Below are 10,741 nucleotides of genomic sequence, written 5' to 3'. Positions count from 1 at the left end.
ATGAAGACGAGGATGTGTTACCGAAGTTCCTTCCTTTTGAGGGGAAGTACGTCTCCGTTGGAGCGGTGTGGAGGCACAATGCTCCCCAAGAAGCCACTAGGGCCACCGTATTCTCCTCATGCCCTCACACAATGCGAGATGCCGTGATTCCACTATTGGTGCCCTTGAAGGCGGCGACCGAACCTTTACAAACAAGGTTGGGGCAAACTCCACAACTTAATCGGAGGCTCCCAACAAGACCACGAAGCTTCACCACAATGGAATATGGCTCCGAGGTGACCTCAACCGTCTAGGGTGATCAAACACCCAAGAGTAACAAGATCCGCTAAGGATGAGTGGGGGAATCAAAAATCCCTTGGTGGAAGTGTAGAACGGAGCCCTCTCAACCACTCCCGAGCAAATCAACAAGTTTGATTGGCTAGAGAGATAGATCGGGTAAAAGGAAGCTTGGAGTATTTAATGGAGCTTGAGCAATAAATGGAGCTTGGTCAATAATGAAGCTTGGGGGAAGAGGTAGGTCAAAGGAGGGGAAGAAGACACCCTTTCATAGTGGGGGGAAACACTCCAACCGTTACCCCCCACTCAGCCCCGCAGAGAGCGGTACTACCGCGGAGGCAGGGCGGTACTACCGCTCATAAGCGGTACTACCGCTCACCCTCAGCGGTACTGCCGCGCTAGAAGAGAAGGGGCTGGGGCTGGGACCCAGAGCGGTACTACCGCGGAGGCAGGGCGGTACTACCGCTGCCGGGGTTCTGATCCACGAGCACCTATGGGACCGGCGGACCGAGTCCCTTTCGGTTCGGTGGGGGCGGAGGTCGCACGAAGAGCGGATCGAGGCGAAGCACACGAGCAGTTTACCCAGGTTCGGGCTGCACGGATGCGTAAAACCCTACTCCTGCTTTGTGGTTTGTATTGAGTTCTTGCTCGGGAGTGCGGAGTGCTACAGTACACTCCAGCAGCTAACGAGACCGAGCATGAGTGTTCTCTTTCTCCTCACCAGCCAACCCCCCTCTACGTTGCGCATGGGCCTCCTTTTATATGCTCAAGGGGTCACCGACAGGTGGCAGCGTAGACAAGGGCAAAAATGGAAAGGTGCTGCGGTAGGTACAGCTACCTGCTACAGTGTATCATACCTAACCCTGACGGCAGGGGACAAGGGCATTAAATGCCCGTCTGCGTCGTCTAAATAGTGCAAAAGGGACCGTCAGGGACGCCACCGCTCGCCACGATGGCAATCTTGTCAGCGCCGCTTGCCACCGCTCACCGCTGGCTGCACAGCCTCCCGCCACGTACGCCTGGAAGGGTCCCAGAGCGACACGTTGGTGGATGTGCTGGAGCGCGGGCGCATAGTGGTGGCTTGCCGCGACAAGCGCCTTGCCGCGGTCGTTGTCTTGTCGCATCCGGGAGCTTGTCGCTCACCGGGCCTTGCCGGGCGCGTGGCGCGTCGCGGCAAGTTCCTTGAGATGCCTTGGTTGGCCTTCCCGGCAAGCTCCTCTTGCCGTGGTCTTGTCTCCTTAAGCGCCTTGCCCTGGTTGGCCTTCCCGGCAAGCTCCTCTTGCCGGGGTCTTGTCTCCTTGGCTTGGATACTTTGTCCTTGAATGGCTCCAAAGGAACCACGGAGGACCTTGGCGGTCACCCGGCAAGCCTTGCCGCGGGATGCTGCGACTGCCCGTGCACAAGTTCGGGATACTAAGGTACCCCTACTCTAGTACACTAACAGGAGGCCCCGGGCCTGGGCCATACACGGTGCCGAGCGCTGTTGGGCCAGGCCCAAAACAGGGCACGGGCACGCGCGGCCTAGGTTACGCCGTATCTCTCCCCGTATCCACCGCGCCGTCCCCGAACGACACGCGTTGAATGCGGCGTCGTGGGAGAGATCATGGGTGGTTTCTTTATTCGGAAATGTGGAACGTCCGCCCTCTCCCTCTTTATAAGCAGGGGAAACAGGGGTAGTTCACCCATTCGCCGGTTGCTGCTTCAATCTCGGAAATCTCCGCCGCTCCCTCGTCTTCCTGAATCTGAAAGAGAGCAGCGCCCTGCCTCCCATCGCCACCAGCACCACCGACGCTGTCGACCTCCTCCACCACTTCCGCCATGGCTCCGAAAGCCGACAAGGGGAAGGTTGTGAAGTCGACCGAGGCGCAGGGGCTTGCGGTGCTGCGAAAGGAGCGGGCAATCTTCCCCCCCAAGCTCGCCGCGAGGGAGCTGAGGGAGAACTACTACCTCTTTTGGTCGACGGAGACGCGAGCGCACCCGCGCACGAAGGTACTTCCAGCCGCCGCTTGGAAGACGGCTCCAAATGGATGTCCTTTCTTCGCCTTGTTCTTCTACTGCGGGCTCTGCCCGCCTTCTTCTTTTCTTGTCGCTGTTTTTTCTGTTGTTTGCTTCCCGGTAAGGTGAAACTTTCTTGAACGACGCCTGGTCCATACCATTATCTTCTCCTTTTGTTTCTTCTTTTCTTGTCGCTGTTTGTCATGTTATGAAAACAATCTGTTAGAGCCGCGACAAGCTATCTTGTAATATAACTCTATTCCGGGTAATGATTGCAATGTTATTCCCTTTACTTGATTCCTCCCTTTGTATGTTTTTTTAACCTACGCTTTTAGGGAACTTGCCGATGCAGGCACCTGAGCCACGAGCGCTGAGTGCGGGACGTCAGCAGACTGCTGGCGGTGCCGCTACCGACAAGAAACCTTGTCGCAACTAGTTGCAGCTCACTTAAGTTGTTGAGCGGACTCGAAACAAAGTAAGGGCGCAACTAGCTACGAGTTGGTTCCTCTGCGCACAGGTTTTCCATACAAAGTGCGGTCGTTCAAGGGAGATAACTTAAAAATTTTAAAAATCTGATTGCTCAAACTTTGGCAACTTAGCTTTTCTGTTGTTTGCTTCCCTGTAAGGTGAAACTTTCTTGAACGACGCCTGGTCCATACCATTATCTTCTCCTTTCCCCCTGGCAAACTTGTGGGCGAGGGAACCTTCCTTTCCTTGAGAAAAAATAAAGAAGAGAAAATAAAGATATGGAGCCTTACGGCTCGTTATTGCTTACCGGGGAGTAGGTGCTGCACAAAGTGTCAGATCACATATGCAAAAAATAGAAAGCATGAAATCGACAAGATGTGCGGAGCATATGAGCTTTACTTATGCACGGGGTCTGCGCCCGGCTTTGTACAAAGGATTACATGCAACAGCGGCAAGACTTGTACAAAAGGTGGTTGCCGGAACAGGTTCCGGCAACCGCGCCTTATGGGTAAAACTTACGAAGATGCTCAATGTTCCAGGAATTGCTCACCGGAATGCAATCTTCGATCTCAAGGCGGACAACGCCAGGCCTAGTGACTCGTTTCACCCGGTAAGGGCCTTCCCACTTTGGCGTCAACTTGTTGGAATTCTTGGCGGACTGAACGCGCCGAAGAACAAGGTCGCCTTCCTCGAGACTTCTGGCGTTAACTTTGCGGCTATGGTAGCGGCGCAAAGCTTGCTGGTAGCGAGCAGCTCGTACAGCAGCCTAAAGACGGTCTTCCTCAAGGAGCAGCGCGTCATCTTGTCGCAGCTACTCTTGCTCAAGCTCATCATAAGCGAGCACTCGAGGTGACCCGTATACGAGTTCCGTGGGGAGAACTGCCTCTGCTCCATACACTAGAGCGAAAGGTGTCTGGCCAGTGGCTCGATTTGGCGTCGTCCTGACCGACCAAAGAACCACCGGCAGCTCCTCGATCCAGTTTCTTCCGCACTTGTGCAGCCTGTCGAAAGTTCTGGTCTTGAGCCCACGCAGCACTTCAGCATTTTCCCTCTCCGCTTGACCGTTGCTTCTCGGGTGAGCAATAGAAGCGAAGCAGACCTTGGCGCCAAGATCTTGGACGTACTGCATGAAGGTGCGGCTCGTGAATTGCCTACCGTTGTCGGTGATTATCCTGTTAGGGATCCCGAAGCGGCAAACAATCGACCTGAAGAACTTGATTGCTGACTGTGCTGTCACCTTCCTCACTGCTTCCACTTCCGGCCACTTTGTGAACTTGTCGATTGCAACGTACAAGTACTCAAAGCCCCCGACTGCTCAGGGAAAGGGGCCGAGGATGTCGAGCCCCCAGACCGAAAATGGCCAGGATAAAGGGATCGTCTGGAGAGTTTGAGCTGGTTGGTGTATTTGCTTGGAATGGAACTGGCACGCTTCACACTTGGTTACTTGTGCAGTTGCATCCTAGAGGGCTGTCGGCCAAAAGAAACCTTGCCGGAATGCTTTGCCGGCAAGTGCTCTTGCGCCAATGTGGTGACCACATATGCCTCCATGTATCTCTGCCAACAGCTTTTGTCCGTCTTCCCGGTGAATACACTTCAATTTCACACCATTGAGTCTTCTTCTGTATAGTGTGTTGTCGACAAACTGGTACATACTTGACTGCCGGGCTACTCTTTCCGCTTCTTCTTGCTCTTCGGGAAGTTCTTCTGTCTGAAGGAAACGGACAATCTGCTGTGCCCATGCTGGAGCTTGTGGCTCGACAACAAGGACTAAAGGCAAATCTGCTGCTGCGGGAACATCCGCTTCTACGGCGAGAACCTGCAGCTCTGCCGGAGCTTGACGTTCCCCGGCAAGCTTGCCGGAGCAAAACTTGTCGGGAGCTTCTGCTTCAATGGAACAAACCCTGGGGCTTGCCGGAGCAGACTGATCCTCAGCGCAAGGCAAATCTGTTGCTGCGGGAACGGCCGCTTCTACGGCGAGAACCTGTGGCTCTGCCGGAGCTTGACGTTCCCCGAGTTTGCCGGAGCAAAACTTGTCGGGAGCTTCTGCTTCAACGGAACAAACCCTGGGGCTTGCCGGAGCAGACTGCTCCTCAGCGCTCTTGGCGTTGATCTTGGGGACCTTCTTGGCGGCGGCTTCGGGAAGCTCTGCCGGCAAATAGTCACCAGAAATCAACTTCCTCTTCTTGCTCTATCCAGTTGATGGCGTTACGGACGATTGAGTCAGCTTGAGCACAAAGATCCCTGGTTCCACAAGTAACTTAAGTGCGGCGCACTTTGATAGGCCATCGGCAATGGCGTTCTGAGCTCTTGGAACATGCTCCATCTGTAGGCCGTCAAAGTGCTCTTCTAGCTTTCTCACTTCGTCGATGTAGGCTTCCATCAATGGACTCTGATAGCTCTTGTTCACTTGGCGGACGACAAGCTGCTAGTCACCCCTGACAATGAGCTTCTTGATCCCAAGGTCTGCCGCGATCCTGAGACCGGCAAGCAAGCCTTCATACTCTGCAGTATTGTTTGTTGCTTGCTCCTTGGGAAAGTGCATCTGGACTACGTACTTGAGGTGCTCTTCGGTGGGTGCGACAAGCAGCACGCCAGCGCTGGCGCCTTGCAGCGAAAAGGCACCATCCAAGTACATCAGCCACTCTTTGCCTGCTTCTTTGACGGGGATGCTCGTTTCAGGAATTTCTTCATCTGGTGTTGGCGTCCATTCTGCTATGAATTCTGCCAATGCTCTGCTTTGGATAGTTGAAGTACTCTCAAACTTGAGGCCAAAGCTTGACAGTTCCAGTGCCCACTCAACAATCCTGCCTGTCGCTTCTGGATTCTGTAGTATCCTCTTCAGCGGAAAACAAGTGACAACTGTGATCTCATGTGCTTGGAAGTAATGGCGCAGCTTTCTCAAGGCCATGAGAAGGCCGAAAAGCAATTTCTGCACACCAGAGTACCTTGACCGAGCCCCCTGCAGAAGGGAACTGACAAAGTAAACTGGGCGCTGCACCATTCTCTTCTGTATCTCCTCGCGCGTCTGCGCAGATCCATCCTTGTCGGGACCAGAGCTTGTCGAGGAAGCCCCCTGCTTGTCGCTGGATGCGCCTGCCGTGGTTGCTGGCTCGTCATTTGCCTCCCTCTCTGCTACTAACGCAGCACTAACCACTTGATTGGTTGCCGCTATATACAGCAGCAACTTCTCTTGTGGCTTAGGTGTGACAAGTGTTGGAACGGAGGACAGGTATCTCTTCAAGTCTTGCAGTGCAGCCTCCGCTTCCGGAGTCCATTTCATTGGACCTGCCTTTTTCAATATTTTGAAAAACGGCAGGGCGCGCTCAGCAGACCTAGAGATAAACCTGTTGAGAGCAGCCACGCAACCGGCAAGTCTTTGTACATCCTTGACGCGCTTTGGTGCTTCAATCTGCTCAATGGCCTTGATCTTGTCGGGATTGGCTTCGATTCCCCGCTGAGACACGAAGAATCCGAGAAGCTTGCCGGAGGGGACTCCAAACACACACTTCTCGGGGTTGAGCTTGAGGCTGATCTTGCGCAAATTCGCAAAGGTCTCGTCTAAATCTTGAATCAGAGTTGCCTTGTCCTTGCTCTTGACCACTATGTCATCCATGTAGGCTTCCACATTTCTGTGTATTTGTGGCTCAAGAGCGACATGGACTACCCTTGCAAATGTTGAACCACCATTTTTTAAACCAAAAGGCATCTGTATGAAACAGTACGTGCCACATGGAGTAATGAATGCGGTCTTCTCCTCATCCTCTTCTGCCATGAAGATCTGATGGTATCCTGAGTATGCGTCAAGAAATGAAAGCAAGTCACATCCGGCCGTGGAGTCAACAATCTGGTCAATGCGCGGCAAAGGAAATGGGTCTTTGGGACAAGCTTTGTTAACATCGGTAAAGTCGATACAAAGTCTCCATTTGCCGTTCGCCTTGCGCACGACTACAGGATTGGCCAACCACGTAGGATGGAGCACTCCTCTGACAAGGCCTGCTGCTTCCAACTTCTTGATCTCTTCTGCGATGAATTCTTGGCGCTCCACTGCTTGCTTCCTGACCTTCTGCTTGACGGGCCGCGCATGAGGACAAACGGCAAGATGGTGCTCAATTACTTTCCTGGGAACACCGGGGATGTCAGACGGTTGCCACGCAAACGCGTCGACGTTCGCCCGCAGGAAAGCAATGAGCGCGTTTTCCTATTTAGGGTCGAGAGTGGCACTGATGGTGAAGGTACCACCAGTGCCGTCCTCCTTGGCGGACACCTTCTTGGTCTCTGGCGGAGCTGCCATTGTCTTCTTACACTTGCCGGTGGAGCTCGATGGTGCGTCCTCGACGGCAGCGCAGCACTCCGAAGAGGTGCGCTTGCCGGAGTGGGCATCAGAACTCTTGCCGGACTTGGTATTCTTCTTCCCCCCGGGAGCTTCAACGGCAAGTGACTTGCGATCTGTTGCGGCTGTCGCTTCCCAGTAGATCTTGTCGGCGCAGATAAGAGCATCCTTCTTGTCGCCATTGACAGAGATGACGCTTATCGGGCCTGGCATCTTCAGCATGTTGTATGCGTAGTGAGAGGATGCCATGAACTTGGCGAGTGCTAGACGGCCGAGTATCCCATTGTAAGGCAATGGAAAATCGGCAACGTCAAAAGTGACCCTCTCAGTCCTGAAGTTCACCTCGCTGCCAAATGTTACTGGCAACGTGACCTTCCCCTTCGGCTTGCTCCTTCCCGGGTTGATTCCTTGGAATGTGCCGGTCTCTTCAAGCTCGCTGTCAGGGATCTGGAGTTTCTGGAGTACAGCGGAGGAGATCAGGTTCAAGCCGGCCCCGCCGTCAACTAGCATCTTAGTGACCTTGAGGTTGCGGATAGTTGGTGAAACCAACATCGACAAGCACCCGACCGTAGTTGTGTGATCAGGGTGGTCCTCAATATCAAAGATGATAGGCGTGCTGGACCATTTCAGAAGCTTGCGTGACTCGACAGGTGGTTCCGCTGCATTGACTTCCCGCACCACTGCTTGAGTTGGCAGTGCGAAGTATGCAGAGAAGCACCGCCGTCAACGCACAAGACCTCTGTGGCTTTTTGGAACTCCTGCTCACTGGTCTCGACATCATCCATGTCTTCGTCGTCGTCGTCATCTTCATCCTTGTCGCGGCCGTGGGGAGGCCTGTCTCCTTGCCGCTGCTTGGCTTTGCCGTGGCGTCCTCCCCGGTCAGCGCGCTTCTTGCCAGATTCTCCAGCGCCTCCTTGGGCCCTCTCCTTGTCGCGTCGCTCGTATTCAGCTTTTTGCTGCTGGACAAGCTGCTCGACCTTCTTGCAGCTCTGGAGGTCATGGCCCTTGGTGCGGTGGATCTTGCAGTACTGTTTGTCGGTGCCGTCCTGCTTGTCGGTGACCGCCACAGCCTGGCAGTTGGTGCATGCGGCAATCTCCTTGCCGGAGCTACCAACTTTGGCTTTCTTGGCGCCACCTTCGTTGCCGGACTGCTCAACGACTAGCACATCTTTGCCTTTCTTCTTCCTGTTGTTCCGCCGCCGGTTTTTCTTTGTCGGGGCAGCATCCTCGCTGTCAGATCCCCCTGCTCTTGTATTCTCTCTGGGGAGTTTCCTCCCTTCCTCAGCACGTGCACACTTGTCGGCCAGGGCATACAGCTCACTAACGTCTCTGATCCTGCACATCGCCATCTCCTCAAGCATCCTGCGGTTACGCACGTTCTGATGGAACGCGCTGATGACCGCGGCAGGGTGGACATCTGGGATGTTGTGCTGTACACGGCTGAATCTCTGGATGTACTTACGCAGGGGCTCTCCTTCCTTCTGGGCGAGCAGATGAAGGTCACTCTCTTGGCCATGAGGTTTGTGGCCGCCTGTAAAGGCGCCGACAAACTGATGGCATAGGTCTGCCCAGGAGGATATGGAGTTGTCCGGCAAGTGCATGAGCCAGGACCTGACGTTGGGCTTGAGCACCAGCGGGAAGTAGTTGGCAAGGATCTTGTCGTCCCGCCCCCCGGCAGCCTGCACCGCGATGGTGCAGATGCTGAGGAACTCCGACGGATGCGACTTGCCGTCGTACTTCTCTGGTACGTCTGGCTTGAAATTCTTCGTGCTGGGCCACTGGACTTGCCGCAGCTCACGAGTAAACGCAGGACAACCTACCGCGTACAGCAAGTCGCCTGGTTCCCCTGGCGCATGCATGTCGACAGAGGGCCCAGCGCGCTGGTCCGATTGACGTCGCGCTTCTCTTCGGCGCTCGATGCGAGTACGAGCGTCTTCTTGCTGTCGTTCGTGAAGAACTTGGCGCTGATCGCGACGAGCTCGTGGATCTGATGACGCGGTGGAGTCGCTGTCGAGGTGGATCCGGCGAGTCGGCGATCTTGGCCTTCGGGGCGGAGAGTGCATAGTGGTTGCACCCCCACCGGTCTTGTCGCCACCGGCTCCTGCCTGGCTGACTTGTCGCAGTTGCGACGTGCTCGGCTGCCGTTGAGTGTCGCCGTTGGCGAAGCCGATGAGACTCTGAATGGTGGCCCTCCAGTCGTCGATCTTGTCTGCCGTTGGAGGGTAGTCCAGGAGCAGTTGAGCTCGCGCCAAAGCTTCTGCTGGAGTGGCGGGTGGCGGTGGCGAATGGTGCGAGGAGCGGGATATGCTCGGACTTCTAACTATGTTAGAAGGAGCAGTATCCCGTCCAGGCGACCGTGCCTCGCTCGTGCCAGCATGTTGGCGTGCATGCTGGTCTTGAGCACTCCGATATCCACCAGCTCGATCTTGGTCCAGCAAATGCATGGTACCGTGAGTACCATGACGCTGCCGGTCTCGCGCCTCCTGAGATGGGCGCGGTGCATGTACGGACGACGAGGTCTTGGAGTGCGCCCGGTCGTTGTGGGAGCCAGCTACGCCGCCGATGCGCAGCGCAGCCTTGTCCTTGGACCTGGCAGCACCGTGAGCTCCCTCATCGACGCCCGTTCTTCCGCCGGTGTCTGCCCCATCAGCCGTTTGCTTCGGCGGTGGTGGGTTCGGCGCGGACGGAGCAGCCGCCTCCGAAGCCTTCTTCTTCGGCGGCATGTCGATGAAGATGATGAAGATCTAGCTCGTGTGAACGCCGGATCTGGTTCACACAACCTCGACGCCCCCTACCTGGCACGCCAAAGATGCCGGGGTTCTGATCCACGAGCACCTATGGGACCGGCGGACCGAGTCCCTTTCGGTTTGGCGGGGGCGGAGGTCGCACGAAGAGCGGATCGAGGCGAAGCACACGAGCAGTTTACCCAGGTTCGGGCCGCACGGATGCGTAAAACCCTACTCCTGCTTTGTGGTTTGTATTGAGTTCTTGCTCGGGAGCGCGGAGTGCTACAGTACACTCCAGCAGCTAACGAGACCGAGCGTGAGTGTTCTCTTTCTCCTCACCAGCCAACCCCCCTCTATGTTGCGCATGGGCCTCCTTTTATATGCTCAAGGGGTCACCGATAGGTGGCAGCGTAGACAAGGGCAAAAATGGAAAGGTGCTGCGGTAGGTACAGCTACCTGCTACAGTGTATCATACCTAACCCTGACGGCAGGGGACAAGGGCATTAAATGCCCGTCTGTGTCGTCTAAATAGTGCAAAAGGGACCGTCAGGGACGCCACCGCTCGCCACGATGGCAATCTTGTCAGCGCCGCTTGCCACCGCTCACCGCTGGCTGCACAGCCTCCCGCCACGTACACCTGGAAGGGTCCCAGAGCGACACGTTGGTGGATGTGCTGGAGCGCGGGCGCAGAGTGGTGGCTTGCCGCGGCAAGCGCCTTGCCGCGGTCGTTGTCTTGTCGCGTCCGGGAGCTTGTCGCTCACCGGGCCTTGCCGGGACGCGTGGCGCATCGCGGCAAGTTCCTTGAGATGCCTTGGTTGGCCTTCCCGGCAAGCTCCTCTTGCCGTGGTCTTGTCTCCTTAAGAGGTTTGCCTTGGTTGGCCTTCCCGGCAAGCTCCTCTTGCCTGGGTCTTGTCTCCTTGGCTTGGATACTTTGTCCTTGAATGGC

The sequence above is a fragment of the Triticum dicoccoides genome, chromosome 4A (assembly GCF_002162155.2).
Source record: "Triticum dicoccoides isolate Atlit2015 ecotype Zavitan chromosome 4A, WEW_v2.0, whole genome shotgun sequence".
NCBI lineage: Eukaryota > Viridiplantae > Streptophyta > Magnoliopsida > Poales > Poaceae > Triticum > Triticum dicoccoides.
Note: the sequence above shows the minus strand (reverse complement) of the source record.